Source organism: Filicampus tigris, chromosome 21 (genome assembly GCF_054856515.1).
Source record: "Filicampus tigris isolate MCC_2025a chromosome 21, RoL_Ftig_1.0, whole genome shotgun sequence".
In the NCBI taxonomy this organism is placed as follows: domain Eukaryota; kingdom Metazoa; phylum Chordata; class Actinopteri; order Syngnathiformes; family Syngnathidae; genus Filicampus; species Filicampus tigris.
The window spans coordinates 1,715,618-1,741,408 of NC_141237.1; the positions used below are offsets into that span (position 1 = coordinate 1,715,618).

The 25,791-nt window shown below is 46.0% G+C and overlaps 2 protein-coding genes across 6 annotated transcripts in view; one reads left to right on the forward strand and one right to left on the reverse strand.

Annotated features, from left to right (window-relative positions):
• LOC147127112 (cadherin-20-like) overlaps nt 1-25,719 on the reverse strand; it is a 39,027-nt gene extending 13,308 nt beyond the window's left edge. For 2 of the 3 annotated variants that reach the window (XM_086021097.1, XM_086021099.1), the window contains exon 1: nt 25,539-25,719. The gene's annotated coding sequence lies outside the window, so the exon portion shown is untranslated. Of the gene's footprint in view, nt 1-793; nt 894-25,538 lie in introns of those variants that run through there. The other variant, XM_086021098.1, reaches the window with a different exon arrangement.
• The window catches only part of LOC147127113 (uncharacterized), a 53,379-nt gene that overhangs the window by 9,563 nt on the left and 18,025 nt on the right, over nt 1-25,791 (forward strand). The window lies entirely within an intron of this gene.

The window sequence follows — 25,791 nt, forward strand, 5'->3', positions numbered from 1 at the left end:
AGGAGTCTTGTCATTTACGAGGAAATTAAATCACACAAACTGGCGGCGGTCCCGGGCGGGGGATGATGTCATCGGGCATAAACATCAAGCGGGAGAGTTTGCAATCGGCGTCAGGCAAACGAAGCCGCACATCCGTTCCAATTAAGTCAGGCGACATCACCGAGAGTCAACGGCTGCCGTCGGTTGATTTGCAAATGTCGCAGGAAAAAAAAAAAAAAAAAAAAAAAAAAAAAAAAGCTCAACCTCGGGTCTGAGTGTTCCACAAAAACAAGTCGTCAGAAGAAAGTCGAACCTTGGCTCGGGTTGAGCTTTGAGAGTCTGAATGCCAACGCGACTTTGGAACGTGCTTGGCATCGCAACTCATCAGATCATCAGAGAACTCCCAACGTTTTCCGTTGCCACCTCCTTCTTCAAACAAATTTAAAATTCACTTCGTCAGGCCTCATGTTCGACTTGCCGCGCGTCCTGTTTCTTCTTCTTCGTGTATTTGTCAAACACGTTGCCCGCTGCCTCGCTGCGATGATGTCACAACGTTGTAGCGCGCACAGAAAATCGCGTAAGCTGTCCATTCCTTTCTGTGACTCTGCCAGTCTCTCTGGAAATTGAATGACGTCCAGCACCGGCGCATTTGTACCTCTTTACTTCCCACCCTGCACACTCATGGAAATGCAAACTTGCTATTGTCGAAAAGCAAGCGCTAAGAGGAGTTACTCGAAGAAGGCAGAAGAGTCTCTGGTGTCTTTTTTTTTTTTTTTTCACGTGCGACATCACAGAGCAAACGTTCTCATCTTACCTTCTTACTCTACAACTCCTGCGCGTCCCGCGTCTCGTATCGCTATCTTATCTCCTGCCCAGGCAAAGTCACCTTCACTCCTCGCTCGCTGGCTCGCTCCTTTTGGCAACTTTGTTGGACTGGCCGCCTCCTCCGTCTTCTCGCTCTCTTGCGCCGCATGGAAGCTGGCGTGGCTAATTTTGGGGGAGCCAATCGGAGCCGAGCGCCAATTGTCCTGCCCGGTGCAATCAGCGGGACGGCCCCCTCCCTTGCTAACGCAGCCATCCGGAGAGCTCGGAGGGAGAAGTGGACTGAGGAGGAGGAGGGAGGGGCGGTGGATGGTAATTTATGGTACGATACAGATTGGGGGGAGGGGGGGGGGGGTGTTTGGGGTTGTTGGAATCAGGCCAGGAGAGAAATGAGGATGTGAGCAGTGGGGGGAAGACTGTGAAAGTACAAATACTTTGTTATTCTTACATGCTGTACGGGTCAAATTTGACCTTTTGACATTTGCTAATCTTTCAGGCTGAAATTTGATGACTTTTCCCATCGTGAAAATCGTGAGTATTGGTTGGAGATGACTTTCAATGTCTGAAGTGAACGACTGGCGAGTCAGAGTCAGCCAAAAGCCAAGCACCTCTGACGGTCAGGCGAGCCTAAAGGCTTCGTTTGATGACTCACACTCGCTGTCAGATTGTTTGCCAGTCATCCACGCAAGACGCTACGACACTAGCCCTTGAATGCCCTCAGCCCTCTGCCTCGAGTTCCACTTCAGAATGTTTGTTTGCCTGTCCCCACGGCTGTTGGGTCCTCTGCTACAAAGGCAACGTAAACGAGTTTGCCGCCCGGCTTTGCGGGATTAAGACGATGACGTGTGAGCATCCCTGACCTGCGACCTGTAGCCGCGGCCGTGCTGTTGCGATGCCAATCCCCGACAATTGGACATGGGGAACGCCAGCTCAACCGCTCGCAAAAGCCGTGCCACTGAATTGTTCGCCGGTGTTGGGCTTGCGTCTCTCGCCGTGCGGCTGGATTTAATGAAGCCTGCTGAGGAATTCATGACCATAAAAGATGAAGCTTCCCACGTTATTGCATCCATGAGCGGTCAGAGGAGCAGCAATTAGTTTCCCAAATTGCTCGAAAAATGCTGAAAAATGAGCCGGCGTCGGCGGCGGGCGCGGGCAAGATTGGGGCACGGTCACGGAGATGTGATCCGCGTTTGGGGAGATGGCGAGGGGTCTCGCTGAGGCAATCGCGGAATGAACGGCGCCGCCAGAGAGCGGGCGACGCCGCATTCCTTCTCGGGAGAATCATATCGGCGAGGCGATGGAGCATGTTGGAAGCCAAATGAGAATATATTAGAGAGGAGCAGGCGGCTGTGTGCGCGCGTTCTTGCTTTTCATTACACACTCGCAAGTGTTTAAATATTGGATTTACTAAAGTGATGGAAAATTCCACTTCCTACGGAGCCCCCCTGCCCTCACGAAAACACACTGAAGACCACATGGGGAAAACTTGACTTGACTATTTTTTTCTTTCTGGTTCTGCATACCTTTAAATCTGGTGTGGATGGTCATTCTTCACCTGAATTGTGTTCATTTGAAAGCTCCTGACCCATTTTTTTTTTAATTCATTGAAAAATGACATGAACTTGCTTTGAATGTATTCACATTAAAGGATTGCGACCTATTTAGTTGAAAATAACTGAACGATATCCCATTTATTTGATTTATCTCCCGAGCCACGTTTCAGTTGAAAAAAATTCAATTTGATTGGAGTCATTTGCAAGGTCCCCATCCAACAACTTTTGAAAAATCCAGTAAAATCACACTCAAGTAAATTAGCTCCTGACACGTTTTTTGTGAACGGGCAGATGGTGGAAGAAGCCAACTTGAATGCGCTTCTCCCTGGTTCTTCTCCATGTCTTTTTCTGCTCTGGGGGGTCATTCTTCAACACCCCCGTCAGCCCCCTCAACCTCTTCCTCCCTCCCTCTTTGTCCATGCTCAGTACCCGAGTCAATCTGTCAGCGGGTGTCTGAGCAGGCCCCCCTCTCGCGGGAGAAAAGGCAGAATGGGCCCCCCCACCCCACCCCCCAGCAGCGGCTTCCATCACAGTGGCCGAGCCGGGATAATAATTGGCAGAACAAATTGAAGCTAAAAGGCTTATGGAGCTGCTTTGAAAGTCTGTTTTTGGTGGAGGGGGAACTTGGGGAAAGGGGGGGGGGGAGGTGTGGGAGGGTGTATCTGGAAAACAAGTCCCTGAGGGCCCGCCGCACAAAGGCGCAGATCTGCCGTAGAAATAGATTGGATACAGTGGCGTGGCGCAAGCTTGTGGACTTTGGTTTGCGAGATGTTGAAGGGACACGGTGCTTTCACGCGCGGCGCCCTGCCCGCCTCCCCTTAAAGCTTCCTTCAAGGCCGCCGCATGTCGGGTCAGCTCACCGGAAATCCGCCGCCTCCTCGGGTCCCTCATGAAAGCTCATTTTATGCTCGATATGCGTAAAGGGGACCTATTGTGGAAAGGCAGCAGCGCTTTGGCAAATAGCGACCAACTCATCAAAACAACCACGTAGCCTAGCTTTGCGGCGTGCTAACGTAAAGCTAAAGTCTATGCTGAGGTGCTCGAAGTCTTTGAGCAACAGAATGAACACAAACGGCGTTGTTGACAGCCAATATAACAGTACTCACAGTCATGTATTTGCCCTTTGTGAAGAATGACTAAAATAGTGCTGTACCGATGAACTAAGAGGAGTTGTGACATCTCAATGCGCAATAGAGCTCTAGTCTGTCTTAAACTGACAGAGATGCAAAACGGCCATTCAACTGATGGAGTGTGGCAAAAACGGTTGAATTCTTTTTAATTGTAATCAATCATGTCATGACTGTGCACATTTATGGGGTGCCACTGTATTTCTCCTCATTAAAATTCACTCAACAAAAATTATACTGGTGTGGTGCATGTTAAGAAATCTGGGAACTCCAAAATTATTAAGACCCCTCCTGCCTAATATGCCTCTTTTAAGCAGCCGAGGCCCTGAAGTCTGCATAAACTGGACTGTGCAAACTTTGGGAAAAAGGGAATGTGCGAAGCTTGCTTTGTTCAAAAGAGTTAAAAGTACAGCACAAAAGCAGACAACTTCATCTTTTTCAAGGAGTGAAGTGAGGCAAGCCCTCGCTACCATGCTAGGCTAATGAGCTCACGGGGGACGCTTAGCGAGCAGAGCGCGCTTTGGTTGGCGCATTTGATGAATAAAAAGGTGCGAGATGACAAGAGCGACGCCCTGGGACGCTGCAGCATGTTAGTGCAAAATAGCGACTGAGTTTTTTTTGGGGGGGGTTCTTAGTTTTCGTCTTAAAAAGAGTGTTTACATTAGACTGACGGACGGGCACTTTGACTGGGAATGCTTCTTGTCTTTAACGCAAATACATCATTTTCTGTGGTTAGTGGCTGGCATAGTCTGTTCCATTTCCTGTGGTGTTCCTCAAAGGTCAATCTTAGAGCCCATTCGGAATTCTTCCTCAGCAAAGTTGAAGGTATCTCATATCACTTGCATGCAGATTATTTTTTTTTACCCTGATAAGAGGATGAAAGGATCATTCACGCTTTTGTCTGATCACGTTTTGATGATTGCACTTCTCTTGGTTGTCACCCCTGAACAAAACTTCATTGGACTGTCTCCAGTTAATTCAATTCATTAAAAACGCCGCTTGTCGGCTTTGTCTCAAAAGTTCAGCCGCATCACTCCTGTTTTGCCATCCTTGCATGGGCTCCCTGTTCCACTTAGGATCTGGTCCTAAATTTAAGCCGTCACTTTCAGAGCCCTTACTAATCAGGCTCCTCCATACTTGGTAGATCTCTTTGTCCCGTCTGGCCACTGCGGTCTACTGACTGCCGCTTACTTCCTGTTTCTCATGAGAAATTCAAAACCAAAGGTGATGGACACTTGTAGCCCATTACTCCCAAACTGTGGAATGAACTTTCGCTTCAATGAAGGACTGGCAGTGTTTTTTTCTTCTTCCCAGCAGTAACTGTAAGATGTTTGTGATTTTGAATCAAATTTGCTTAGTGATTCGCTTATCTCCGGTTTGTCCTTCTACATGTTAGCATGCGACAGCCGTAAAACAACCGGACGGTAGCGTTTTTGTTTCAGGGGCAAGGGTAACGGTCCTGCTGACTAACGAAGGAACCGGCAGTTAAATGAATGCACATGGAATGTGCGAAAACATGAATATGCAATAAGATGAGCCACTGAAGCTTGACTGCAAACAAGCGCGCATTGTCCTTAGGTGATGCGATGTTTCATTTAAATATTAGCTGAAATATGCAAGTGTGTACGAGGCGCTAATGTATTCAAGGTATTATGCTGGGCTGACACTGCAGCATTCTTTTTTTTTCTTGCACAAAAGCCAAAGTAAGTATTAAGGACACGGAAAATTAAATAATGAAACAGTGCCTCTTAAAGAGACACCGTGTGATTTGTTGGACTCTCTGCCCGAGAAAACATCCTTTTAGCCGTGAGTCACAGGTTGGAATACTCGTGCCCGTAACGCCAGCATTCAAGTTGCACATTTGAATCTTCATTTTGCGCGTCTGGCGGCCACCTCCAAATAATAGAAAGTTTTCAGGTCGGAAGCAAACAACCTGTCCTCACTTAGCGAGCCCACGTAGCGCTCGGCTTGTAGCGGCGCCGGCGTGAAAGAAGGTTACGCTGGAGACGAACTAAAGCCTGCGTGTCATCTTAGATAAGAAACTCAGCTCTCGGCCCTGCTGCTCCACGTTAAAAACGTCACGGAGATGTACATAGAGCTCCTCCGGGTCTCCGGGGGCCACCCACAAAGCTCGTGTCTAATTTGCAGTGGTGGGAAGTAATCAAGTACCAATACTTTGTGACTGTACTTGGTTAGATTATTATTGTTTTTAGGGACCTGTTTTTGTCATGACTATTTACTTATACTCCCTCCAGTTGAAAACGTTCTCCTACTTATTTGGTCCAAATGGGCTTGTTAATTTTTCAGTAAGTAAGAAGACATGATGTAAACAAGACGTAAATGGAGAGAGGTAAAATCAACTGCAGGAGTCAGATCTTGGGGAAAAACGGGGAGGAAGGTGAACCAGGGAGCATAAAAGTGGAAATAACCCCCCCAAATTATTTTGCAAGACTATATTGTATGTGTCAGCACTAGCCTAATCACGGTATTCTGCTTATTATTGCGTTTGTGGAATAGGGATTAAACAGATAAATCAAAAATTTTTTGATCAACGGTAAAAGTTAAATCAATGCTCTCACATTTACCGGTATTTTTCAAGATTTTTTTTTTTTTTACCCAAGTTTTTGTACTTCAGAGTGAATACTTTTGCCATCTCTGTTGAGGTGGGCGAATGGGAATTCAAACGTGGAAAGGCGGCCCTGTTGTTGTTGTTGTTGTTGTTGTGGTTGCGGTTGTGGTGAGGGACAGCAGTGGGCCAAAGCGGCAACCTTTTCAGTAATTGGTGGCTGGAAGCTTTAATTGTGAGCCATCGCACTTGGCACAAGGTCGGGAGAGTGAACCGTGACATTAAGCGGCGTCATGTGACTTCCTGCTGGGCGGCTCGGCCTCAGACAAGCTGTTTCTTTCAGGATCCTTCTCCATGTGACCTTTTCATCGTGTGTGTGCGTGGCGGGGAATTGAATTTCACTTTGCCACGTTAAACTTCCATGCTCGGCTAAGATTGGGGGGGGGGGGGGGGGGGGATAAGAGTGGCGAACGTTAGGGATAAAAGGCTCCCCGGGTCGTTTGATGCGGTATTCCGATGGGGACCTGGCTTTGATGAGCCGAGGAGACGTGGTGCCTCGGAGCGGCGGGACCGGGGACCCTTCTTATTTGCCCCCCCCCCCACTCCCCTCGTCGTCATCCCCCGGCCACCTCTGTTCTTGGTGACCTCGCTTGCACCAGCACATCTGAGTGAGCAAAGTGACTTTTGAAGTGGCTGCCTTGCTACGTGTTGTGACTGACGCAAGGCAAAAACAGCGAGCGGCTCCATTATGGATGCGGCTTCAATATTTATTAACTTGCAACTCAACACATGAGTGCCTTCACTCACTCTGACAGCAAACACAAGTGAGGTTGTGGTGGGGGTGCAGGATTACGGCCCCCCTCCACCATGAAGATGTCATTCAAAGTCTCAAGGATTATTGTCTTTTCCAGACTATCTCTCATGCAGTGCACATTACGCAGAGATCTTCAGTGAAGACTGCTTTTTAATACGCAGAAATGAAGCCAAACAAACAAGCGTAACACGCCACGCCCCGCCCACATTATAAGGCGTAGACAAAAAACACTTGGCAATGCATCATGTACGCCGCTGAGTGAATTTTGGGTGATTGTGTTCTGGGCTGCTAAAATGCATACATTTTCATTAAGATGCATATATTTGCCAACGTTGGTGAGTTTTGGTGCATGTTGAAGCCTGCTCAAAGTCGATTTAGTTGTCAGACTTGCCTCCGCCACAATCAGGAAGGCATGAAAGTCGGGGGTTGCGTCTGGCACTCAATTCTAGCATGTAGAAGAATATTTGGAAGATGCCACAGCAACCGTCCATTAAGTAAATAAATAAACAGGCTGTTTATTGTACTACATTCTACATTCGTCCTTTTCGCCCTCCCCCCCAGGGAATGGAATGAAACATCCATCCTTGAATGGACTCACTCACATCTTTGGTTCACGTCGCGGTCGCAGGCGCACGCATCAGTAGGTCGGCCCGAGTCACTCGGCAGAGTCAATAGAATAACAATTAGAAGCCGGCGCGCACGCTTCGTTACACGTTTGGCATGCAGGCGGGGGGCTGAGCTGCTGGATATGGGGGGGGGGGGGGGCTATCCACAGGCGGTGGTGTCTAACCTGAAGCACAGCAGATGAATGTCTCCTGTGTCGCTTTGTGTGTTTGGACTAGTCCTGAGCCAGTGATCACAGGAGGAAATTGTTGCATGGGGTTTGAACAGTGACACTGTCTGACTGTCTGCACCCCACCCTGCCAGCTTCAAACAAACCCGAGCAGACCGCTGCCGTTCGAGGTCTTTTGAAGCTTGAGTCTACGTATTGTTCATTTTCCAAGCACATGTGATATGTTCCAGGGAAATTTAAACTGGGCCAAGAATATCCTCATAATCCACAAATAGCCACTATCAAATTATGAGCGACCAATCTTTTCAATAATAATTTCAATATTTAGATTTCTCTGACATTTGAGCCACTTTAGGAAAAATCATCACATTTAAGGGACATTTCGCGTTTTTTTTTATTGCTGACAAATATCAAAACAAGTCAAATGGACCAGTATGTAAGGGTTACGATCTTGAGGTCCCACATTGACCTCAAGGCGTCCTTCACATTCAAACACTTCAGGTGCGTAAGCAATCCATGTGTAGGAGAACATCGATCACTCCAAAAGAATCCCACCTCAACAAAGTCTTTATTTATACAAAAACACGAGCTGCACGGTCTGAATGGATCCTGACCCTGGCGTGCTGTTGTGTCGCAGGAAGGAAGCGTGAAGGTCTTTTGACCTCAATCTCGCATGATGACTGATCCACAGCAACAGGAAATTACTTTTGGGCTACATCCTAAGGTTAGGCGATTCGAGTTGGCGTGATTTTTATTTATTTATTTATTTATTTATTTCTTACAGATTCTTTGAGCAGCTTCAACTGTTTAATGTGGATCCCCACGTTACACTAACAAAAAGTCTGTGAACCCTTTTTAGTCAGTGTTGCCAAATTAGCCATTGGGTATAGAGTTAGCAACTTTTCTGATCCTAATAGCGAATGTTTTTAAGAAAGATGATTGAAAAAATGAAATGAACTATTACTTTTGCCAAGAGGGAGCATTTAGCTTCACATTAAATGTAATTCAAAAAAAATATGTGGAAGTTGATGCATCCTAAAAAACATTGACTGCAAAAAGGGTTTAAAAGCATCAGGAAATGATATCAGCAGAAATAAAGCAATTCGCATAAAGGGGGGCCAAAAACAACTCAATTTTAATAATGGCAATGTCGTTTGTGTTTTAAAATCGGAGGGAAAAAAAACTCAAGCAATTTTCTTTGAAGACAATGCTGCCCAGCTCCATTGACCCCTCTTGTCACTTATGTGACACTTCAGTCACATACGAGAGCATCAAAGTCACGGCGATCCAGTCGCTCATCTGACGCATGGAAATGTTTGACAGAAGCGTAAGAAAATCAGGCCAAAAGTCGCCATCGACCGTCCGAACGTTCTCCTAGCCCAGCAACTCTGTGCGGATGTGACACTTCTGGGGCTTACCTTGGGGAGAATTACCCTCGTGATTCATATCTCCAAGGCATAGCGGCATAATGTGACACCTTAACACTCACAGAAGTGACACCCCCTGACTTTTTTTCAGGTGGGGGAGGTGCAGCATGTCAGGACAGATATCTAATCTTAGGGTGTCAGCAGGTGTGTTTTCAAGACGGAAAGATCCATGAGGGCTTGCCAGTACTGAATGGATTGCGGCATATTACAGACACAGCCTAGATACCATGCAGAGCAATGTTAGCTCCTAGCCAAATGTCTTACGATGGGTTTGCACCTTGCGATTTCACAGTCTCAGACTCAAAACTGAAAGTCAGAAGGAGGTTTTTGTGTGCGTACCTGCCATCTCAATCGTTTAGTGTACGCTGGTCATCTCAGCTATTTTCGATAAGTCTTTTCCTAGTCTTGGTCTTCCGACAATATCAAACTTGTTTGATATTATTGAAACTCCGGCCAATACGCGACCTAAACCCTAGTTCACACGTCAGGATAATGATCCTGATTTTAGACTCGATTCTCCCATCCCGGCAGTCGTAAGGATGCTCAGATTCTCACAATGGCTCCCAAGATTTATCGTCTCAAATATTTCTCCCTTGTACGGTGTGTTCAGAGTGGTCTCCAAACTGTTCTAGCCACGGTTGTTTTTCTGGTCGTGTGCGGTCTCTCAGATTTTGAAAGTCAGATTTTAAAATGTTGTCTTGTGATTTAAAAACTAGAACTTGTCTTTAAATGTGAGCAGTTGTCAGATGATCGTTTCCAAGGATCTTTTCCAAATCTTTCCAAAGTCTTCTGTTGTTCGGGTCACTTTATTCAGATGAGATGATTTGGGAGGCTCTTGCGTTTCTTTTTACTAATACATTAGTGACACGTTTGTACTCGCGTACAGGTTCATGTTCCAAATTCACATTACATCATAGGAAGGGAATTGTGTCATGAGGCGAGCGCCCCCTGTATTACATTACCTAGCTTGCAAAAAGTTCCAAAGTCAAGGCCCGGATAGCCTGCGGCTTGTATTTGGGAAGCTCTCCACTTCTGATCCCTTCCATGCCTGCAGGTCCAGGTAGGCACACCACACAGTGCGTCAGAGCACACGATGCGCGGCTAATACACAGCTGTCTGACCCCATTAGCTTTAGTGTTAGCGTTCCCCGCCGAGTCCCTCTGCTCCATCAGAGGGAATTTCTGCTTGGCTGCATGCCGGCCCACGTTGACGCTGCTTGACGGCGGGAAAGTGAGAACATGGATTGGATCTGAGAGTGGATGAAGCTCATGTGCCAGACTCCCCTCGGCAGGCGCAAGACTGCACTGCTTACTCTCTAACGCTGCTAACAAGTTGGCTTGTACACGAGACGACGGAGGCATCCGCTTTATATAACGCTTGTTTTTATTCGGATGTCCAGCAGGGGTGTCAAACAAACATCCCGTGGTCCAGAATCGGCCCATCAGTGGGACCATTTTGGCAAGTTGGAGATTGAGAAGACATCGACTACCATTGTTCAATGTACACTTGGTAACACGTCAGGGGAACAGAATGTCGTAGTAGTTATTGCGTCCTGTGAGGCATATGTGCTCACAACAATGTCACAGTGTTGCCACGAGTAGAAATGCAGTGTAAATATCGTTCCCGGTTGTGTGCTGGCTTTAGTGTCCAAGGAGCAAGCCCATCAAACACCAGAGCGGGGATGGCCCAACATTAGAATTCGCAGCTCCACGTTTTCTTCACGCTATTGCATCCCATGGGTGTCCCAAGACTTTTGTCCATCTTTCCCGGGTTCCCCTTCCGGATCAACGGGGCGTCACTTTAAAGACTTTTTCAGTCAGAAGTCGAACTTCCCGTGAAGCGGAACAAAAGGCGAGCAAACAAAGCGGCCGGCGGTGCTGGAGGTGATTGGATATTTTCTCATTCATTAGCTTGGCTATAATCTGCGGCCGCCTCTGAGAGCAATAAGCAATTACGCCGTGTTTATCCCCACGACTCCGACAGAACTAATCTGCTCTCAACAGCCAGCGCCGGAAATAATGAAATTAATTACGACAATGAATGCGACTAGCGGAGAAAGGTAGAAACGTAATTATCCGTATTGCTGCGTTTCCCCCCTTGTCGCTCTGGATAAACGTTACGCTACCTTTTCATTCTTTCATCATAACAAGAGGAATACTCCTGATTTGGCTCTTCATCATCATCATCATCATCGTCATCATCCTCTCGCTCAAATTGTGGACTGCAGTGACCTCGGCTGAAGAAGCTCTTCAAATTTAAAGCCAAATGATTTCATGATTGCACATTAAAACTCACTGAGTCACAACTTTGCAAACTATAATGACTAAAAACCTTGAACATATCAGGACAGAATATTAAAAAAAACTTCTATTCTTCAGAGGATGTGCTAATGATCGAAAACAAATCGGAATTATGAGTGTCGTTCAAAATATGTTGGCCCTGTGACAGTTTTTTTGGAACAACAAGGAATTTGGTAGGCATGTCTTTCACGAATAGACCCACCCAAAAGTCTCAAGAAAGAATGCCTGAAAAGATACAGCAAGTCTGTTATTTTGGTCTCAAACGACTAGTTTAGGATTCTCAAAACAATTTGGAAAAAAACATCAGCCACTTCGGTCAGTTTGAATAAGCAGCATGAGATTTGTTAGGCATGCTTGTATGTACCATTAGTAGAACCACAGGAAATCTCAAGAAGCCATGTTTTGAAAAGTCAAAAAAAGAAGGCAAAGCCAGTTTCCTTCAGCAACATGAAATTGACACAGAGAGTTTGCCATTTTGTTTTCAAGCAGTGACTTTTTTTTATTTTTTAAAGTCAATTCCACCTTGTCAAAACAAGTCGTATAGATTTTGTCCCATTGCTACCAAATTTGAATCACACGTACGGGACAGATATGTGATGCGAAATTGCAAAAATATTGCGTTTTCATCAATCGGTTGTTCAGTCCAAATGAGCTTGCGGCGAGGGCTTGCATCGCCACCTGTTGCTTTGACATGCACTTGTTAGCCTGCCGATGTGCCTCCATGTGGACAAATGTAATGAATCATTCAACGGGACCGATGTGCAAAGCCCGACAGCTGCAATATGAGACGCACGCTGTAATAGGAGTCACGCTGTGCCTATGCCTTCAGTGCTGCACATCAAGTTCAATAGAGGCAGCATGTACAGCATGACTGCCTTCGGTCTAGCCGCTTCCTGCTCCAGTTTCAGAGCCGCGGGGAAGCGGATCTTCCTTTCAGGACTGAACAACTTCACATGGACACGGACACTTCCCCACTATCCAGACACAAATGTTTTTGTCTTGAGATTATTTTTATACACCCACTGTTTGCTCCGGAGATTTATGAGTAAAATAGGAGTCATCCGAGGCGAAACCTGCCCCCGAGCATCTCCCGGGCAGCACAACAGGTACTGCAAAGTGTGAAAAGCAGCACATGAATAGAACAAGTGTGCGGCATGCGCCGCTAACATGTAATTACGTTTAATGGAGAGTGTGCCGAGTAAGTCGGGAGCCGGCGAGGCTTCTTGAATGCGTTTTCCATTAATGACTCAAATTGGTCCAAGCCGCCTGGCTCATTTGTGTGTGCGGCAAAAAATGGATGCAGCGGCGTACACCTCTCAGGTGCAAAGATGTTGCGCTTTTGTTCGCCTCGTTGTGCCAGTCTGCTTTGCTGTCGATTTTACCCGCACAAGCATTTGACTGTCAGCGTCCACGCCAACCCTCAACTTCTTAGAATTGCACGTTTTGAATGTTGCTCAAGATGATTCTGTGCCAGTGGTCACATGCTCTCAACTTTGGGCGTTTTCAAAGCAATCGCTTGTGATGTATCACAGGGCTCGCAAAAGCCACGTTGCAGACTTTTTAAGACCACTGTAACACCACTTTGATCAGAATTGACACCTCTCCTTGACCACATATGACCAAAAGGACTGGGTGATATGGGCTCAATAGTATATAAGAAAATACAATCCTGCATGCTGCAGACTGTGTTAATACAAGCTAGCCAAATTTAGCTTCATCAAACATTAACTTCACTGAACAATTGCAAATCAACATGGCATTTTTGCGACTTTAACAATCCGTGAACATCCTCTGAGATGAGATAACATTTGTCAGTTCCACAATGGGGAAATTTGCAACTCTTTCTTCAATACCCTTTTTTGCTTGGTGACAGCGTCCCTATTTGCAGTTTTTTAATCTGCTGGTGTGGACAAAACAATATGACAATGCCAGCTAAGTAATAATAATACTAATACCGCAGTGAGAGCATCTGGCCCATCCATCAACAGGACTAATAAGCCGCCTCCTCATTCTCTTCCTCCTCCTCTTAGCTGCAGAGTTGTGATAAACACACGTTGAGACATGCAGACTTCCACGCGCCGATACAATCGACTCACTGACAGATTGCCTCACCCCAGATCTGAACACCCCTCCCTCCCCTGCACCCCACTCACTCACACCTCTGGGATGAATTACACACAGTTCACAAGTGCCAACAATTAGCTAAATAGGCTGAGGATTGATCTATGAAGAGCTAAGCGGGGGATCAACTGTCTGTTGAGGTCAATACAACAGACGTCCTGTTGACGGAATTAAAAAGTCAGTAAGGAAGGCGGCAAGCTACGCCACGTAAACGTAATCATTTCATATGCAATTTGTTAGCCCTTCTCTGGATGGCTGCGCCACGTCAACAGCAAAAAATTCAAGCAACAGAAACAAATTGTTATCTAGCCCGCAGAGACCAACTAAAAACAAAATGAAAATAAGATCATTTAATACAATATTCATGTGGTTATCAAACTGATAAGCAGATTGAGGACGTTTGCAGCCATAAATAAACCGTTTCAATTAAAAAAAAAAAAAAAAAAATCCCTTCTATGCAACTCCTCATCATCAGTGTGACAATGACACTTGGCAGCCGAGGTGCAGAGATGTCGGGCTTGGCAGTAAACATGATTTAACGATGACTTTCATGTCAGCGAAGGAGAAAAGTGCCCCCCTCCTCCGGCTCATTTACAACCCAGCGGACTTCCACGTGTCACAGCCTTGTGCCTGCATCACAACCCCCCCGAAAACTTCGGAGACTTCCTTTTCACATAAATGCTGTTTTAAATCAGAGTGCAGAGCCGAGCAGGTCTGTGTTTAAAAAGAGGCCGTCCTGTCTGGCGGTCTGCAGGGGGCGTGGGGAGCAGGTGGCAGTCATGGGTTTGGGCAGCGTGGACGTTGCCAACGGTGAAAAAGATAAATGGAGATGTTCAACATGCTGCCTGGATCCCCGCGGAGGGATTTTGTTTGGATGAGAACAGACATGTCTGAAAAGACACAGGAAGTCTGCCGTTTTGCTTCAAAGCAGCCTTTGAGGGTCATCTGGCCAGTTCCGCAAGGGCTTGAAAAGCCGCTTTACCTTAGCAACATGAAATTTGGTCGACAAGTCGTCTATCATGAGTCAACCCGCGGGGAAAAAAATGTCTGAAAAGACAGAGGAAATCTGACATTTTGCTGTGAAGTTGCCATTTTCTCGCGATGTTAATACAGCAGAAGCTGCGAAGAGGCTTGGACTGGCACGGAGCACACAGAACCGGATAGCTACGAAAAAGAGGATGTGTCGAAAACCCGAGGACAATGGCATCAGTTTACTGTTCACATCTTGGCATGACATTCATTCATCATCACGTCGTCGTCTATACAACTTTCTCAGCCGCAACGTGAGCTGTATTTTATTGTCAGTAGGTGGACTCTTTTGTTCCTTGCGGAAAAATAACCCCATGCACTGTTGTCAACATGAAACATGACAACTCATGTCATGTTTTCCTGTCATGCAGCCCCTCGGAAAGAGAGGCGGGAAGTCATTTGTCTTTACAATGTCACGCGAGCTGAGCGTCCCCGTCTTCCATCTTCAAGGTTAGAATGAATAATTCGGAGAATAGTCAGAAAAACACGACATATATTACACAAGCAGTCTATTCAACCATCAAGCAACCGTTCGTGGTTGAGTCTTCACAGTGTCCCAAGGGTAAACAACGTAAGGCCTTATGACTAAAGGTTCCGCTTCTGACACCATTTTGTCAGTCTCACAAGCCAAAAGTTGCAACAACAACTCTGTTAGTTAAAATTACGGTTTGAATAGTTTCTAGGCGACCTGAATAAGCTTCAAGATGATTTTATATTTTAGATTATAAAAGGAACAACAACCAAACAGCAAAAGCAGCATACACAGTGTCCTGAGATTCACTTTTATACTATCGAACCAAACACTCCAAATACGACGGGCACTCATAAGTCAAGGTGCAGTACCACTTTACTGGCATGAAATCCAGTTATTTTAGAAAGGATTAATCATCAACTATATTTGCTTTGAAATTTGCTGAGGGAGTCTCTGAGAAGCGTGTCGAGCGCCAAAAGGATGGGCCCTAAGACTGACCCTTGAGGAACACCGCAGCAAAGGGGTTCAGACTCTCCCAACAACCACAGAAAATGATGGATTTGATTTAAGGTCCAATGTTCAATTCTGAAAACTCCTGGTTTATAAACATTTATTCCCAGTTGGAGATTTTCCAATCTTGAAAATTGCTAGAATTTTGCAACATCATGTTTGTCCATATAATGGAAGTGTTATGATGTAGAGTCCTGTCAAGTTCCTCCAGTGTGCCGTGTTATAATTTGAGGCTACAGAGGAAGTGAAGCCAAAGATATTGCATCTCAATCGGCTCTCGGAGCGAGTGAATAATTGAAAGCCAAGATAGTTTTCCAGGTGACTGTAGTCGGATATGTGAGTCTGCTGCTTGGAATGTTTGGAGACGTTGGGCCTCCATGCTTCAGTAGGCGTACATGCTCCTTAAATAGGCTGATGGGTCAAACACTCGCCTAGCAGACCTGCGGGCATGGAGGCCAATTACGTGTGTTCTGCTCTGCACAAACACCTCCGTGTGTCCGCAAGGAGAAGCGCCGTCCTCTTGTTTAAACAGGGGAAATGTGTTTGCTATGTGGAAGGTGTGGGCGGACAGATTTGGATTTATTTCTATATTTTTTTCCTCTGCCGCTCTCCTCATCAGTCTCATCCACTCTGACAAGTTTCCCAGCGAGTCTGTTCAGAGGGCTTTCTGCACGGGCTACAAAGAACACGTGAAAATCAATGAGGTTTAGATAAGCTGGCTATCAATCCTGACATCTTCTCTTCATCTTCTCCTTCACTCTGCAACAGAACAAACACACGCCTGCCAGACATTCGACTTTGTCTTGCCGCTTGTACGCATCACATCAGAGCGTGTCGACAAGGAGGCGGGGGAGTTTACACCATAGGTGTTGGGAAGGGGATTGTGCGCAATTCTGTAGGCTGCCCTGGCTGAGATCTGAAACTTTTTGAAAGACTTTTCCTGGCTGCGTTTTGTGCTCCCCTTTCACACTGGCCATCAAAGCCTGAGTTTTACCAGCTTGCTGTGCCGTGGAAGAAGCCGAAACCACAGTTTAGAGCCGAACACCTGCCGAAGACTTTGTGTTGAAAGCAATTGGTGCTACCCAACTAGCTTTTGTTTTCTCATGGGAATGTCCTGCTTCTGTGGTTTCTGCCTGAAAGTCAGAGGCAAATAGCCGTTAGACCTCTGAAAGGCCAATTTCTTCTCGTCAGTCCATCCAATCAGGCTAGCGCCCGCCGCTGCACCTATCCATGAGTTTGCTTGGAGCAGAGTTTCCTTTGTCAAGTGTGCCAAGTTCTCATTGTGTTCATTGAGTCAATCTTCTAGTATTGCGGTCTCGGAGGGAGGTGGACCCCAAGTGCCAGCTCCTGGCAGACAGTGAAAGAAGCTGTCTGTTTTCACAGGAAAAATACTCAGGAGGTCGGCACCAGCGGCAGGAATGACATTCCAGAGGGAACACAATGCCTCCACAAGGGGAGATAATAGTCTTGGGGGTGTTCCATCTGCTGGTCGCCTGAGGTTGACGACCTGGGTGACGTTCCGGACCCTCGCTCGCTTTTATCTTGCGCATTGAGTCCATTCAAAAAGCACCAGGCTTCCATCGCTGACCTCAAAATAAGGCTCTTGATGTGTGAAAGTAGCAGTAATAGCCTTAACAGACACTGGCATGATCACAAAGAAAGTAAATGAGCGCAGGTGAAACCAACGGTGTTAAATCAACACTGAATCCTTGACGAAAATCTTGGCCAAAGCCACGCAAACACATGGCGCGAGGCGGCAGTGCTCTTGTGGTGGAGTCGTCGTCGTCTTCTCATTATCTAAGAAAAATTCATCTGGATCACCAATTGCTACTTTCCTATTGGCCAATTAGTTCTTTGCCACCATATTTTGGTATCTTGAAACATTATAGAAATTGCGCAAAACTCACAAATCAGTGATTTTCATTGGATAGCTGTATTGCTCCACAGAAAAAACGTGATTCGTTAAATTGGTGAATAGCGAATTTCCCGTCCATCAAGGTGGGCAGGTCCTCCAGACATCTAAGATGAAAGAATCAGTACCTTAGTACATATCGGCATTGCAATGCGTGTCATAATGGTGGTACTCGGAGAGCTACATATTTTCTAGGAGGTGCTTGGGGTGAAAAGTTTGAGAAGCACAAAGTCCAACATGACAATGACGCGAACCCTCGCCAAGCTTCCTCCTCACCAGATGTCGCCATATGCTGCCGACTGGTCCCAAAGGCTTTGGGGCCGATTTTCTGCGGTTGGAGGTTAAACAGCCGCAAAACACAAAGCTATTATCCGATTTGCTGAGGTGGGATCAACTTGTCATGTGGGACGGAATCACTCCACCGGTGCTCTCAGGTTGTTTATCGCAGCGGCAGCCAAGTAGGCGCACTCGGTGCCAAATGTCACGGCTCGCCTGTTGTCTCCGCTTCCTCGTCCCTCCCTCGCTCTCATCTGCTTGGCGGCGTTCCCTGCGGGCCATCATCCGCCTCTCCCGACCCCATGCGACGTCCTGGAGGTGCGTCAACACGAGTCACGCTGCGAGAGCGCCAAACACAACGGAGCGTCCGCTGAGCACCCCTTGCGTCTCTGTTTGTTTGTGTGCATGAAATTGGGATTGCCAGTGTTCAGGCTTCCGCTTCGCTCGCTGATAAAGTCTTAGTGTGAAGGAGGAGAGTGTTTATTTTTCTGCCTTCCTCCCATGCAGCCTGAAATCTCCTGGCACAGATCACAAAGCATAGCGCCCTTCTTTTGCTTTTTCTTTGTCCTGCTCATTGCCCTGTGACAATCCACCCTTAACGACCATCCCGCCAGGAGAGGGGGAGGCAGTCCTACGAGTCTTTCCAAGGTAACGATCCTGAGTGTGTGACAGGATTTCACATTTCGATTTTTCGCTGAAAGTTTTTCTATGGATACATCACCTGCACCCAGTGAACGTCAACTTTTGACTGGTCACATTTTCGACTGTGTTCTGCTAGGTGGTGCAAGGGGCGGCGTTTGCAAAGTCACGTTTACTTCTTTTTGGGGAAAGATTTATGCTTTGCTGTCATTTTATGGCCTTTATAGGCAATTTGTGTGGAGTGTAGGGTTACTAGACTTAGGACGGATGCCACATAAAGTTGGCAAAGTACTACTTTTCTATGACAAAGGGTTATGGCCTGATTACATGACGCTTCTCCTCTTGCTTCAACATATTTATCTTTGGGCAAGATGTGGGGAATACCCTGGAGAGGTCACTGTGTCATCGCAGGACACATTTAGACCAACAATCACATTTATGGACAATTTTACATCTTCTACACTTAACATGCATGTTTTTAGAATATGGGAGGAAGTATAAAGGGAAAACACCCGCCCCAGCAGCCAGAACCAAGATTTGGTCCCTGAACCTATGAAATGAGAGAAATACAGTATTTCCATTCTTCATTTCTTTAGCTTTAATTGAAGTTTGCCTGCACTGTCCTAAGGCTTATTTAATCTGCCTTATTGTGATGTGGAGTGCCAAGAAGGTTGCAACTTTTTTGAAATCCACATCAGGATACTTGCAGAGGTGTTGTGTTGTCTTCTGTTCTCATTAGCATTCGTCTCTTCCGTGTCCCCCCCCCCCCCCCCTTCCTGCAGCATCTCCACAGTGAAAGACGACAGGTTGTCCTTTGAGCGGGGGACTCTCATTCAGTCTCTCCACAATGAACCTTTGTCTGGATTTTCTTCCATTGTTCTGTTTTCTTTCTTTCATTTTTTTTGCCAGCGTCTTCATGGCATGCAAGCGCACGCTCCCGACCATTGCACAGGTCACAACTTCCCGCTATCCGTCGTTAATTCCGCTTAATCTGCCGGATAGTCTGGGCAAAAGATGAAGCTGATTGCTCACCAGAGACCTTTACTTCTTTTTCGGGGGTGGGGAGTCAATTAGAAAACTTTAATAGGCAAAGTTTGAAAAAGTTAGCGTGTTGATTACACAGGCTTTCTGTTGTTTTCCGAAGAGTTTCCTGGGCGGTGTAATCACCTCTCTAATATGCGCAGCCTTTTATCCCGACACTCGCATTAATCAAGTGGTGCTGCTGAGCGCGGAGGGGATGATTGGGACAATAAGTGGTGCGTGTCATCCAAACAGCCATTAAGTGTTTGGACACTACACCTTCATTACTAGGCCGACTGGGCCGCCGCTCCGTTTGACACAAATTCCTCCTTCCCCATCGATAGCAGGCAGCTGTGTAACATCGAGCGGGTCATACGAGGTGTGTCAGCAAAGTTCCAAGTCACAAACGACAAATTATGAGATTTCCTTTCAGTATAAACTAGAAAATCAACCAGCACGCCTACAAGGAGATCCTGCCCACTTTGCTAAAGTGCAACCAACTCAAGACCTGACAGCGAACTGAGCAGCTAACCGTGCTGGAGCAAGCTTCCAAACCCTCTGTGATCGGTTTCCTCTTTCCCAAGACCAAGCGGGTCATCAATGCGTTAGACTCTAGGGGGATTACTTCCAACCATTTGGCCAGTCCTGGAACTCTTCTGACACACCTCATATAGGGGGAAAAATTAGAATGTGGGGATAAAATTGCCGGCAGCAGAAACATGGCAGATTAAACTCGCCTGTCTGGCTGAAAATTGGCCGGCGATGGAAACAAACGGCCGCTACATGGGCTGATGGGAGCCATTCGTCACGGAAGATTGAGGAGGCATTGCGGAGATGGCCCACATCTCCATAAATCATGTTGACAATTGACTTGAACTGCAAGTCTGCCATAAACAACCCATGTAGGACGCCCCCCCCAATGCTCAGTCCCTGCTAGCAGACTCAAAGAAAATGACAACCAGATGCATCGTGCATGGCCTGCGATGTTACCTACACTTTCAATTAAAGAGATAAAGGGAATTTTTCGCTAGAGTTACATTTTTTTTTACGCGTTGCCGTCTCGCGATACGCCACTTATCTCTGCAAACAGCCCATTTTGTTTGACGGCTTGATGACTAAACCTCTTATTTTGTACACCTGCGCCATCTGACAAGATGCCTTAACAAAACATGTGCCTTTACAAAGATAATAATGCTCGCTTTTGATGGAGTGAGCTATTCATCGTTGAACAAAACACTGCTACCTTGGAGTTTAAACAGCAGAAAAGTTGCGTGTAACAGCGAACGCTTTGCTATTCTGCCATGTAAAAGTAGCTCCCGGCACATTTGCTACCAGCCTAAAAGACAAAAAAAAATTGGAAGGATCATCTTCAGAGAGTGAAAGAAGTTTCATTTCGAAAATCAGGTGCAAATCAAACCACTTGTAGCAATAAATACTTGGCAACATCCAATCTCTGGGATATAATGAAAACGTCCTGAACAAAAATAATGGGGTAAGGGTGTCATTGTCTCGTTATGTCATCATTACAACAACTACATTCAGCATAATGGTGAGTTGCAATTCTTAACATTTATTTGTATTTCTTTGTCGGTTTGTGAAAAATATTGCTTTACGTGAAACTGGTCTGTCGCAAAAAGGCTCGGGGGCCGCTGCTTCACATGACGTTAGTGCTTGATTAGTTTTAGACTTGTATGACAGTCCAGGTTTCAAAATGCGATACATCAGCAATGAAACATTAATTTTGTATAAGGACTCATTGCTACGTTGGAGATGTTATGATTGTTTTTTTCCACAATGTAAAATGTTCATCAAAATACCCCAATGAACCTGAATGACAGTTTTATAATTACACTTTAATGCCTCTTGTTTTAGTCTGTTTTGAGGGTGCCGTCTCGTCTCATGCAAATGAGCCATTTCATCAATGCGGGGTCACTTCCATATAGTGTTTCCGGCTGTCACTTGAAAGTGGTGGAATTTCACCCACCCTAGCTTCTGAGACATGGGAGGAGCAAGTCAACGTATGGGTGGTTATGGTTAAACGGGAACTCAGGGCAAAATGTTTCTTTTGTCTAGTCTCAACATTGTTTTTTTCTGACCGGAAATTGACAAAAAACTGCCCTCGGGCTCACATTACGAACGTCACGTGACCAAACCCAGAATCAGATGAGTCGTTGCGCTTGCAATGCGAGACCGAGGGCTGTAAACCGGGGTACCACTGTATCTGTGTACAAACGATTAAAAGTCAATTTTCCATAATATGCCCCTTTTTCATCTAAAATGGAAAGCATACAAAAGTGCAGTGCGCCTGCTTTGTCTTAACACGCCAATACAGACGTGTTGATGAGTGATGTTTTAAAGCAGCGGGGCATCTGAGCTTTCGGCGGCTCAGTGTGTGTCATTTGCGTGGCTTCCGCCAGATGTTGACTCGAGCGCCACACAGATGACAAACTTTGACAAATCCACCAGCCAACACTTGGCGGGCTTCCGCTTTGCTTTGTTTGCACGCGCCGCCGCCGCCTCGCATGTCGCATGCCACGCTTCCCGCGCGTCAACACCAACCATTATAACACCAGCCACAAAACACAACATGTCAGCTAATAACAAAAAAAAGAAGAAAGATTTATGTAAGAGCTAGGATTAAAATCAGCCATTTACCTCCAGAGAATTCATTTAGATCACTTATTTTAATAAACTTTGTGTCGGCTCTGAGGCTCCACAAAAAGTCAATAACTCTTTCTCTAAACCAACAATACATGATTGCACTTCATCAGAAGCATGAAAGAAGGAGCATTTTTAGATAGACAGAAACATGCAATCATCAAAAGACTTGTTGAAAGCAGTAAATGTTATTACATTTTCTGGTTGTGGTTTTAGGAACAATCACATTCCCTGTTCACTGAATAGACAATGTTTTGTGTTTGATAAATAGTGTATCTTACCAATCAAAAATAGTATTGGTAGTTTTTTCAAAACCTCATAGGCGTGTCCAGCGTTAGCAACAAATTCACTGTGAAGCTGCTTCAAAATTCAACAAGAAATACAAGTTAGCTCAACAGAACACACAGCTCTGCTAGTATTAGCATTGGCACACACACAGCCGTGCTTTATTTTGAAATATTTATTTTATAGAAACACTTTTTAATGTGGGTAGTTGGATGACTAGATGGATGAATAGAGACATTGCCATGTGTGATTTCAGATTGTCCCTGAAGTGAACACCTGACTAGCTAGCTAGATAGCTAGCTGGAGAAAAAAAGAGAGATGGATGGCGAGATAACATACATGAACTGATGGTGAAAGTCTCCAACATTGTCAGATGTCCCCCAGCTGCAGATGATGCAGTTGATAAACGTTGTACGGGTCCCCTGTGAGAGGCGGAAGCCATGCACGTACTCGTGCTTGCATCTCGCGTTTCTCTGTCAGCGTTCTTTTGGGCCATTTCTTAAGGTACGATTGTATGTCAGTGTCAGTGTGATACCCGCACGTCACAAATCGAAGAGGAAAACGAGTGCTGGGAAATTGTCCTGAGGTCATCCTTTATTGGCGGACAAAGCAAACACGTGTTCGCAGTGGGAGAATGTACAAAAGGGATGTACACGTGCATGCAATTGAGCCATGTACTACTAGAAGGACAAGTACGACCAAGCACTCCAAGGGTCGATGGGGACAAGTTGGGGCAAGTGCAAGTTTGGTTCTCAAGGGCCACGTTTCACTGCTAAAAGGAAATCATGGGCCAGGTTATTTAGAATATCAGGTTAAATTACAATGGTGATGTAAAAAATGTGTAATATATTTTGAAATGTAGCTATTTGTAGTAATTTCTTTCTATAATTAATCAACCAGTTATTAGAATTTAATCCTACCAATTGTATATTATGTTTTAATAAATCAGTTTACAATTTATTTAATTAGATGATCATCCATTTGAGTAAAAAGTAAATTGAACGCAACAAATATCACGGGACTCTTGATTATTTCGATTTTCTGCGGGCCAGATTGATATTTGAGTGGGCCTCGTGTGGTCCGCCCACCATACTTTGCCCACCCTTGCATTAAAATCTAAGGACAGCTCAATATTTAAAGAGTCGTTCTTTCTACATGTGTCCTTGACGACTTGAATGGAAGCAGGAAGTGAATCAATCCCAATTAATTCAGCAGTGGAGGTCCTGGTGTCTCTTAGTGGATGTAATTACTTGATGTAATAGAAAGAGCCACAGCCTGCGTCACTGATTGCTTTCTTCAAGTCAGCCACAAATCATTCGGTGAGCTTGCAGTCCGTTGCAGCAGCTGCTTCATTCAAATGGAAGCTCACAAATGTGCATCAGCCTTCGAGGAGTTTGTACCCACTTCATCCAAATAAGGACCTCGCAAAAGACAGGGCCGTGTGTCTTTGAGTCTGTTTGGGGAGGCCAAACGCGGAGTATCAAAGCTTCTCAAACCTCACTCTAGCACCTGCATGCTCTTTTCAAACATCTTTCAAACACTCCAGCCGAACGTTGATGTTATTATTTTTTTATTTTTGTTGCTTGAGCTGGAGTTGCAACATGAGCCCCGAGGTAAGTTGATCCATCCTTAGCCTTCAAAGCTTCCATACAAAGCACAACTGCCGTGGAAAAGCTCACAAAAACCCACCACACCGCTTCATCATCATGCCCGACAAGCCCCCCGAGCCTGTGTTTCATTCGCCATCGCCATGACGACGTGTGCGACGCCACGCCAGGGTGTCCAGTAACAAAAGCAACATCAAAGAAAGCCAACACAACAGGAGTTTCGTGACAGGTGTACAGTCGACACCCACCTACAGTTTTCCCGATTCACCTGCAGCGCTACCTTGACTCATGAGTTGAATTGGTTCTGGAACTCAAATCATTTTTTTCCAATTAAAACAAATGGAAATGGCGGTAATCTGTTCCAGCTCACCAAGAACACAGCACTGGACAGTATTGTGCTGTATATCTACTGTGTATATTGTACATACGTGTTGTGGTGACGCCGTTGCCCAAACACAATGTCTCGTCAAATTTCAACAGTCAATGACAACAACAAACAGAACTGCCAAAGTCTCTTTGTGGGAATGACACGCCTCGAAAGCAAACATTAATCAAACACCAAAGGTGCTTGTGCGACCTTTTTGGGAACATGGGAGGAAAACCCACGCAAACACGGGGATTGCGAACTTCACTCAGAAGCTCAGATTCAATCCCAGAACTTCCCAATTCTGAGGCAAGTGGGCTAAACACAGCTAGCACACCGTGTTGAACCCTTAGAGGTTCTACTGTATTTAGAATTGATGAAGATAGAGAAGAGGACCTTCTACCAAACTCCAACATTCATAATCAAATCTTCGGTGAACCGAAATGCATGTTTTTGGAAATGCCGGAGATAAAGCTCACACAAGTACCGGGAGAACATGCAGACTCCACAGCGAAGCCAAAATTCCTACCCAGAACTTTGGAACTGTGATGCAGACGTGCAAACCGTCGTGCTGCCGTTTCGATGTTGTGCCGTATATCAAATCGGAGCACTGAAACGATTCAGGAACGATTCAAATTCTAAAGTAACCGTAGAAGGTATTTCAACCCCGGTTGGACCCCAAACTCTTTTATCCTGACAGACTTTTTTTGCAATGAAGGTTCTCTCCACGTAAACCAGGTTTGAGCTATAGCTTGGTCGCTCGCACGTGACCTTGACTCTTGAGCCTGATTCCAAATAATTAGCGACAAGAAGAAAAGCTAAAACGAGGAAGCCGCGTAACAGTAGCTGACGAATGTGTTGACCCCGCGTGGCTTGATGGAACTCCTGTTTAATATTCAGGACGGCGCTTCGGGAAAGTGTTGATGCAACAACAGCATCACTGGGCCAAGTGAGTCCGGCGCGGCGGGGGGTCGGTTGGGGGGTTTGCGGCAGGGTCACGTCGGTGCCTCATGAATCGGCCACACAATGAAATCTTTCTCCTCAGAGGCGGCGGACTTGGCAGAGCTGCCCAGCATCTCAGAGGCTGCAGAATAGAAATTCTGCTGCCCCCCTCGGCTGCCGTGGTTACTGAGCTCCGGACCGCCGCTTAATCCCTCCACCATCCAACACCCCCTCAACCTACGGATAAATTCTCCTTCGTCACTTTCTCAAACTGCTGAGAGGCTCACCTTGTAACAACGTCATGAAAATAAGATTGTGTTACCTTTTAAGAAGTGGCTGCTCAACTTCTCTTCTTCTTGGCTCTCACAAAAGTCTTCGCAAAACAAAGCAGCAGCACCTCCTCGTTGCTCCTCAAATGTGAGATGAACTCAATTTCGGGGGAAGATGCACACTTCCTCTCGCCGCCTCGCCTCCGCTTGCTCTGACTGCCTTCCCGGCGCGCCTCAACCTCCTCCTGCCCTCGCCCTCCCTCCTTCATCCCTCCTCATCCTCCCTCCTCCCCCTCCTCCTGTAAC